The sequence below is a fragment of the Pongo abelii genome, chromosome 21, assembly GCF_028885655.2.
Source record: "Pongo abelii isolate AG06213 chromosome 21, NHGRI_mPonAbe1-v2.0_pri, whole genome shotgun sequence".
Lineage (NCBI taxonomy): Eukaryota > Metazoa > Chordata > Mammalia > Primates > Hominidae > Pongo > Pongo abelii.
In genome coordinates, this window is record NC_072006.2 from 44,973,928 (window position 1) to 44,982,918 (window position 8,991).

The 8,991-nt window shown below is 47.6% G+C and overlaps 1 long non-coding RNA gene across 1 annotated transcript; it reads left to right on the top strand.

Moving 5' to 3' along the window:
* The first annotated feature begins 2,301 nt into the window (after nt 1-2,301).
* LOC134760760 (uncharacterized) lies at nt 2,302-6,761 on the top strand. Its single transcript, XR_010138708.1, has 3 exons — nt 2,302-2,398; nt 2,609-2,655; nt 4,334-6,761. It is a non-coding gene; the product is annotated as an uncharacterized LOC134760760 (long non-coding RNA).
* Nucleotides 6,762-8,991: the final 2,230 nt, after the last annotated feature.

Here is an 8,991-nt window from a genome sequence, read left to right on the forward strand (position 1 = left end):
ACATGCTCCCCAGAAACCAGTTGGTCCTACCCTCTCATGCCTGAGACCCCCGCCCTTTGGACTCTCCTGGTGGGAACCTCAGGCTTCTCTCTCTCTGTCTGTGCTGAGGTACAGTGATGGGGGACAGTGCTGGCATGCCCCTGCAGACCCTCTCCAGCCTGGTCATCCCTGGAACCTCAGGCCTGCAGACACCGGGAAGCCTGGAAGGCCTCCTTTAGTGGCCTTTTTATTCCCTGCTGTCTTACTTGCATATAATCTCAGGCCCCCAGGCCTTTGCTCTTGCCAGTCCCTCTTCCTGGATTCCGTTCCCCTCACTTTCCACCCACAATCACTTCTCATTTAACCTACGCAGTGGAGCCATCCTCTCCTTCCCCAGACAAAAGTAGCAATGCCTGCCTTCTATTATAGTCCCTTCTATATAGCCCCGACACTACTACGAATGATACTGATAACTGTTACTCTAGTGAAGGAGGAGAACTGTAGTTCAACAGCTGGTAAAAAATTCCTCTGTGGCAGTGTGTCTGCCAACAATCCCATCCCTACACACACCTGCTGCACCTCCCATCAAGAAAGCATGTCTATTTTCCCTCCCCTTGACTCTGGGTTGCTCCTAGGACTTGTTTTGATCAACATAATGAGGTGAAAGTTGCAGTGTTCCCACTCCAGGTTAGCCTTTCAGAAGCCCAGCAGCTTTGGCTTTTGCTCCCTGGTAAGCCAGATGCTGTACTGCAAAGAACTTGGGCTGGATGCCTGGATGACGGGAGACCTCGTGGAGAGAGGGCATGGAGAATGAGGGGCTATCTCTGACATTCCATTCCCATTTAGGTGCTTTGTTTTGCAGCACAAGCTAACTGATACATTCCACTAAGGAGAAACCTTTTCTTTTTTTAGCATAACACTCTGATGAATTATTTAGTTTTTTTTTAATTTTAAGTTCTGGAGTACATGTGCAGTATGTGCAGATTTGTTACATAGGTAAACATGTGCCATGGTGGTTTGCTGCAACTATCAATCCATCACTATTTAGGTTATTTTAAATAAAAGGGGCCAGGCGCCGTGGCCCAAGCTTGTAATCCCAGCATTTTGGGAGGCTGAGGTGGGTGGATCACCTGAAGTCAAGAGTTCGAGACCAGCCTGGCCAATATGATGAAACCCCATCTCCACTAAAAACACAAAAATTAGCTGGACATGGTGGCACACACCTGTAGTCTCAGCTACTTGGGAGGCTGAGGCAGGAGAATCATTTGAACGTGGGAGGCAGAGATTGCAGTGAGCTGAGATCATGCCAGTGCACTCTAGCCTGGGCAACAGAGCAAGACTCCATCTTAAATAAATACATAAGTAAATAAATAAATAGGAAGGGGGACATAGCTAGGATGTTCTTGATATTCACATCAGTCACCTGAGATGTTCATGAGAAATGAAGTGTCACAGACTCACTCCCAGATAGTCTGATTCCGCAAGGTGGGGTCCAGTAATCTGCATATTTGACAAACAGTGCTGATGACTGTCATGGACACAGAAGTTTGAGAACCACCGGCTGGGAAAGAAAGGAAGAGCTGCATGGGTATTTTTAGATGTTGGGAGAAGGAGAATGAGATGGCCAAGAGGGAGAAGAGAAGGAAGGATGAGGAGAGCATACAGTTGAGAATTCCCTGGGCTGGGAAGGCCTTAGACCCCCTGAGAGCATGGTGCTACCAACTGGGCTGGGCTGGCCCCATTGTGTGACCTGCCACACTGCACCTGGGTCTCTATTAAAAGTCCTCCCAAACTTGGGAGGTGATAGATATGTTCATTATTTGATTGTGGTGACAGTTTCACAAGCGAATATCTATCAAAACTTTTCAAAGTATACACTTTAAATATGTGCAATTTGTTCTAAGTTCATTACGTCTCAATAAATCTTTTCTTAAAAACAGTGTTGCAAACACAACTGCCCATCATGAGGGGGCTTTGATAGGGTCACCTAACTGGAACACTTCAGAAGGTGAGAGGGGAGATAACACAATGGGACAACATGCATAAGCCATGACCATCCCTGGCATATCTGGACATTTGATCACCCTCTGCTTTGGGGACATCAGGGATTGGCCAGGACAAAGGGAAGAGGAATAAAGGTGAGAAATCAGAAAAATCAGGAAACAGGAGCCAGAAGTGACTAAGAGAAGCAAGGACTGTAAGAAACCTGTTGCCAGCACTCACTAAGTATGAGTTCTCAGTGCCTGTACTAGCTCAGGCAAACCTCACAACAGCCCCATTTTACAAGTAGGCAAACAAAGACTCAGGAGAGTGACCTGCCTAAGGTCACCCAGTAGTAAAAAGCAAACACTGGATTTGAACTCAGGAACACTGGCTCTAGGAACTGTGAACCTCACCCCTTCTGGGACTACTGCCATATGTAAGTGAGAGGCTCAGTCCTTCTTAAAGATCAGTAGAAATCCACAAGGCCAGAGGGCTGCAGAAACCACACACAGTTACAACCTCTGGTCACATTTACATTGACTGGCTGTTTCCTGGGGTTCCCAGCTTCTGCTTTCAGGACAGTGTCTTATGTAATTCTCACAATGACTGCAGGGCATACATTTTTATTATCCTCCTCATTTTACAGACTAGGAAATCGAGACCTAGAGAAGTTTGCCCCGACTCATCCAGCTGGTAAGTAGTGAAGCCAGGTTGAAACTAGGACCAGAACTAGGCACCAAGACCTGTAGTTTACTGTCATTTGAATTACCCAGGGATCTTATTTAAATGCAGATTCTCATTTAGTTAAGTTTGCCACAAGGCCTGAGAGTCTACATTTCTGACAAGCTCCCAGGCTTGTAAGGCATTTTTTTCTAATTTTGGTTGTTGTTGTTGTTGTTGTTGTTGTTGTCATCGTCGTTGTGTTTACATTAACCGAGACCTCCTGGAAGGCCAGGATTTGTCTTACTCGTGTGGCACAGTTCCCCTGTGTTGCATGTGTTAGAAGGGAGGCCTGGTACCCAGGAGCTTCTTGATGATAATAATTTGATGGGAAGGAAAGAAGGAGCAAAGCAAGATAAGAAATTGGAGGCTGCCCCTTCTTGCACACCTGCCTAACGCCACAGCTTGCGCTCAGAGAGCACATGAAAGAAAAAGACACACATTTCCAGTATTTTCCCACCACTGTTGCAGCTCAGGGCAGGAGCCTCAAAGAGGCGAGGGAAGTGGCCAGGGGACACACAGCCAGGGCAGTGATCGGTGCCAAGTCTTGCTCTCTCTGCTCCACGGAGGAAGCCCAGGCACTGATTCTCACCCCTCCCTGCGTCCTGGGCCAAGCTGGGAGCCCAGGAAAGGACATTCCAGGAGGAAATGCGTGGTTTTCACTCCAGTGCCCCTCCATGGACCACAGCCCTCCCCTTCCCTCACTCTCAGGTCCTGACTTCTCTCCACGTGGGGCGACCCAGGTGGTCTGTGGTCAGGGAGGCTGAGTAGGCAGCAGGGCCCATGAGAGGTGGGGGCTGTGTCACCACAGGCTGAGAACACACACACTCGCTTTCCCATAAGAATCCAGCCCAGCCACTGCCCAACCCACCCGCCAAGACCACCACTACACCAACTTTCTCAGGAAACCTGGATGGGGCTGAGGACTCAGGAACTGACATGAGGCAATTGGAGGCCTCCAAGGGGGGAGAGAGGAACCACAGTTGGTGTTTTGTGGACAGAGTATGAGGCGTTTGCTGATCTCAGCAGACCAAGTTCCTCCTGTCCCTGCAGAGAAACCGAGGGGAGGAACTGACAGCAGGGGGAGAAGTCTGATGACCAAAGTCAGGACAGAGACGAGGCAGAGAGCCCATAGACAGGGAGAGACACAGAAGGGCAGAGACATTGGGGCCAAGCGAGACTCCATGAAAAGGAGAGGTCTGGATGGGCAGTTATAGGCACAAGAAGAAGGGAAGATGGGGGCAGAGGGATTTATCAGGATGGGCATTCCAGTCCTGGACAACACTACCCCCTCTGGCTTGGGCAGAAATTCTGGCTTCCACACCCCAGGGTAATTAATACCTTCTTATGACTCAAGCCAAACTGGCAAAAGGCTGGCAGATGAATGGTATGTCAATGAAGTGATAATGTTGGTAGAGCCTGGGACACAGTCCCCATCCCCTACAAAGCCCTCAAAGCAGGTGAGCTGTGGCTTTCACGATGGTTCATTGTTTTGTCTTTAGAGAGCAGCAGGTGCCTACCACCCAGGGAATGATGAGATGCCAGGAAACCCTGCCCAGACTGGAGCAGGCCAGAGGGAGCCCATCTAAAGGGAATGGGATAGTCCAGTGGTCCCTGGAACTTAAAATGGGTCCTTCCCTCCTCCCTCCAGGACCCCCAACCAGTCCCTTCTTTCTCCAAGACTGCTGTCTTATTCTTGTCACCCAAGCCTGGGAATCTGGCAGCCACTCTCTGGCCAGAGATGGAACTGGGAGGCATTTCCTCAGGAAATGAGGCGTCATGGAAAAGAGTGCACACCACAGAGGGTTTGCTTTGAGGAGTCCAGAGGCTTTTCCTCCGCCACTTAAAACACAAAGGAGAATCACTTGAACCTGGGAGGCAGAGGTTGCAGTGAGCCGAGATCACACCACTGTACTCCAGCCTGGTAACAGAGCAAGACTCCATCTCAGAAAAAAAAAAAAAAAAAAAAAAATTCATAATCAAAAGCACTCTGAACCCTTCCCCAGATGTCAGCCCAGATCAACTCTTCATTATCAAGTAGGCAGAAGAATTCTCGATTAAGCCTAAGTTCTTCTAATTTGGCTCTATGATGCCCCAATTATCCCAGCTTGGTACCTGCACATGGGGCTTTGTGCTGGTTCTGAAAGGCAGAGTGGCCTCTCTGAGGGTCCCAGCACAGGTCACAGGCTCAGTACCAGCCACTGACCCAGCAGAGAATCCAGGGAAAACAGGCCCCAAGGAGCATGGTCTTCCTCACATCTCCTTTGGCTGGGACCTGCCTGGCACTGCCTCCCCAAAGCCACCCACTATGGGATAAGGCTTGTCATTCACTTCCCAATGAGCTGCCCACCTGGCCAGAGTCAGATGAAAGCCAAAGATGCAGGGAGGAGATTTGGAATGGTTAAGTGCCCTTCACCATTAACAAAGACATCAGGGTCTATATCTATATATTCTCTTTGTTTCATCATCAACATCACCACCAGCCCACCATCACCACCACCATCATCATTATTTCCTAAACACTATGTACCAGGCACTGTGTTCAGCATTTTACATGAATTAACTCAAGTCTTTTCATCCTCACAACTACCCTATAAATCAGAGACTATCATTATCCCTATTGCACAGATGAGAAATTGAGGCACAGAGAGATTATGTCACTCATCTACAGTCATACAGGAGTAGTGGAACCAGGGTTTAAACCTAGACAGTCTGACTCCAGAGCTCACCTATTGACCGTAATCGCACACCACTCCCTCATGTGCACACAGCCCTCCACAGTTTACCCCCAAATTCCTCATCCATGACTCTGTGAGGTAGATAGGGGGTGCATTTCTCTTCACAGAAGAGCAAATTGACTTGCTGGGACCAATGGGCACTAGAACTGGGACTCTTAATGCTCACCTGTAGATCCCAAAGACAGAGCTCATGCCTCAACCTTGCTGCCCCATATCCTGGGATGAGATACAGCCTTTTATTGAGTCCAGGAAGATCCTCAGTCTTTCAGGATGCAGTTGGCAGCCACAGAACCCAGCCCTGCCCTGATCTCTTAAGACACCTGGGCCAAGCCACCACCCAACCAGGCCTGCAATTATTCACCTGCCTGCCTGGCACCCAGCACACTGCATCCTTGGTCTCCTGGGGGTAGGTTTCTACTTGGTTCAGCATGCAGCAGATTAGAGACAGGGCTAGGAGAATGTTGCTCCTTAGGCTTCCTTTCCCTGTCCGCAGTGTCTGAGGAGTTTGCAGCACTGGTGGGAGGGGGCTGCAGAGGTGAGGCCAACCCCACTGAGCTCCCAACTGAGGACCTTGTTTGTGACATAGCAAAGGCCCCAAATATAACTGAGGGAGGGGGTGCAGTGGCTTCAGTGTGGCCTAGATCCAGGGTCCAGCAACGTGGAAGAAGACAGGAAAACAGGGCAGTGGGACTGGAGGATGCAGCCAGGGGAGTCAGAACCTGCAATGGAATGAGATAGTGGAACAGGCTTCTGAATCGGGGACAGCTTTGGCCCAAGTGCCCTCTACCTCTCACTGCCTACTGCTAACAGCAGCAGCAGCAGGAACATTTGAGGAGGCCTAGCCCCCACCACAGGCCTGCCAGGAAGCATATAGTCTGGGGAAAACGACAGGAGGAAGGTGGACACCAGGATCCCCTATGGTGAAAACTGAACCCATTGCAGACCTCCACCAAGGTACCCATATTTCAAAAGAGTTTATCTAACAATGCCCTAAATATTTTAAGTAATCATTCATTCATTTCCAGTTGTGAATATTCATAACCATCCAGAGTTTTCTGGCCAGTAGGGTGATCCCACCAAGCTGGTATAATTTCCCCTCCAAGCAAAGCTCCGTGCTTTAGGTAAGTTGCATGGCCTGATGGCGACTTGCTGAAATACTAAATATAGTTTGAGAACAATTCCTGGCCAGTCTGTAACCAGATCTGTCTTGTTCAGGGCTATTTCCCCAGGGAAACTGGCACATGAAGGTTCTCAATAAACAAATATTTGTAGAATGAATGAATGATCCCTGTATTAGTACGTTTTCACACTGCTATTAAAAAAAAAAAAAAAAAAAAAAAACCTCAAACTGGGTAATTTAGAAAGGAAAGAGGTTTAATGGACTCATAGTCCCTCATGGCTGAGGAGGCCTCAGGAAACTTACAATCACGGCAGAAGGGGAAGCAGAAATCTTCTTTACTAGGTAACAGGGGAGAGAACAAAGGAGGAACCATCAGACACTTATCAAACAACCAGATCTCGTGAGATCTCACTCACTATCACAAGAATATCTTGGAGGAAACCACCCCCACGATCCAATCACCTACCACCAGGTCCCTCCCTCAACACATGGGGATTACAATTTGAGATGAGATTTGGGTATGGACACAAAGCCAAACCATATCAGCCTCCGTGAAGGGAAACTCCCAATTCTTTACTTCTTCCAACATGAGCTATTCCCTACATCCAAGGGGATCCCTACCCTCACCCAGAAGTTCTCAGCAGAATCTGTCTGGATTTGCAGTGTTGTTAACTCTGCCGTGGCCACAGAGAGGCCCACAGGCACATACACACATCGCATGGCTGAGTGAGCTTGTGCCAGGACACACACTCACCAGGAACAGCCCTGAGAGAGTAGGGGCTGCAAGAGCGATAGCGGCATAGCCATTGCTCCCAATTAAAATCAGAGTGTAAAAGGGAAGAGAATTTATCTGCAAAACCACAAGGCCACAGAGAGGTCAATGAAAAAGCTTCTAAGCTTGTTTACAAAAATATGCAATTATGTATTAACTGTCCTGCAATAATTGTACTTAACACGTGTTTTTGATCTACTCACTGTTAACCATTTAGGGTAAGAAAGAACTCTGGCAAGGAGGAAAGAGAGGACAAGGTCATTGATTACACTCTTGCTCTCAGCCCATTGCAGATGGGGTAACCGAGCCTCAGTCTCCACTTCTGAAAAATGGGGAAGATAATGATATCACTAAACAAAGACTTCTAGTGCAGTGCCAGGCATGGAGTAGCCCATAAGGGTTGGTAATTCAGGTTCTAATAGTAATCATGAACTCCTTTCTATAAACTGTCTCTCAAATGCCTGATTAACAGACAGCTTCACAGCAAGGCTCACAGGACCCAGCAACTATTCTGTAGGCAAACTGTATGCTCATCCACTCACCTGAAGCCCCCAGTGGCCCCAGCAAAAAAAGGTTCCCAAAATGTGCCAGAGTAGTCTGAGGTGTCCTGAGAAAGAGCCCCTCTGAAATAACAGCTTTAGCTAGCTCTGGTCTGGCAGGGCATCAGGTCTTTAAAAAGAAAAATAAAATAACTTCCTCCCTGAGATGAAGTTGTTTTATTTTCTCTATTCCCATTCCCTGGCTCCTCTCCTGGGTCTGCTATTTGGGGGGTCCATAGGAATTAGCAACACATAGACCAGAAAGAAGCAAGAAATAGAACTTTCTGCTGCTTTCTGGGAATCATGATATATCACATCTAAGAATATAGTTTCTAAGCTTCAGTTTCCTCATCTCTAAAATGAGAAAAATGAAAGTAACTTTTTCATAGGGTAATTGTGAGGATTAGATGAAATCATGCATGTAAAGCTCTTGACATAGTGCCTGACACTTAATAATCACTCAATAAACATTTGCTGTGATTATTATTCATAATGCTCACAATGACAAAAAACAATTTGTAAGTAAGATCTCAGACAGGTTAAGTAACTTGCCCAAGGTCACACAGCTGGTAAGCAGCAGAGCTGGGATTCGAACCCAGGCAACCAGAGTGCTTCCCTATGCTGCTTCTATTTGTTAGGTAGAAACAGATCATCACCTTCCCATTACACTCCAGAGACCTGGGCCCAGGGCTTGGGAACGGTGGCTTGGGATTTTTCCATGGTCGATGACCAAGAGCATACAAATGCTCATGCATAAGGTGATCAGAACCGAGGGAACTTAAGGACCATGTTTTACTGAGCAGAGACTTTCCAAACCCAAATAGTAAGTCTGGACTCAGACCCCAGTCACTTTTCTTCTAATCAAGTGCTTGCCTCCAAACCACACTTATGAGATCATTGTTGCCCCACCCAGGTGTGGCAGAGCACGGTTCATGAATGCCACACACTAGTTGAGTAATCCTGAGTGCCTTACCTAGCAGCTCTGTGCCTCAGTTTCCCTATATGTAGAATAGGGATAAAAAGTAATTTGCTAGGTTATTGTGAGAAATGTGTAAAAATGCCAGCAACATTCTAGGAGCTCCATAAAGGTTAGTTTAATCTGGTTTAGGTTTGAGTGGATTACTTTTGTTTGATTTCCTT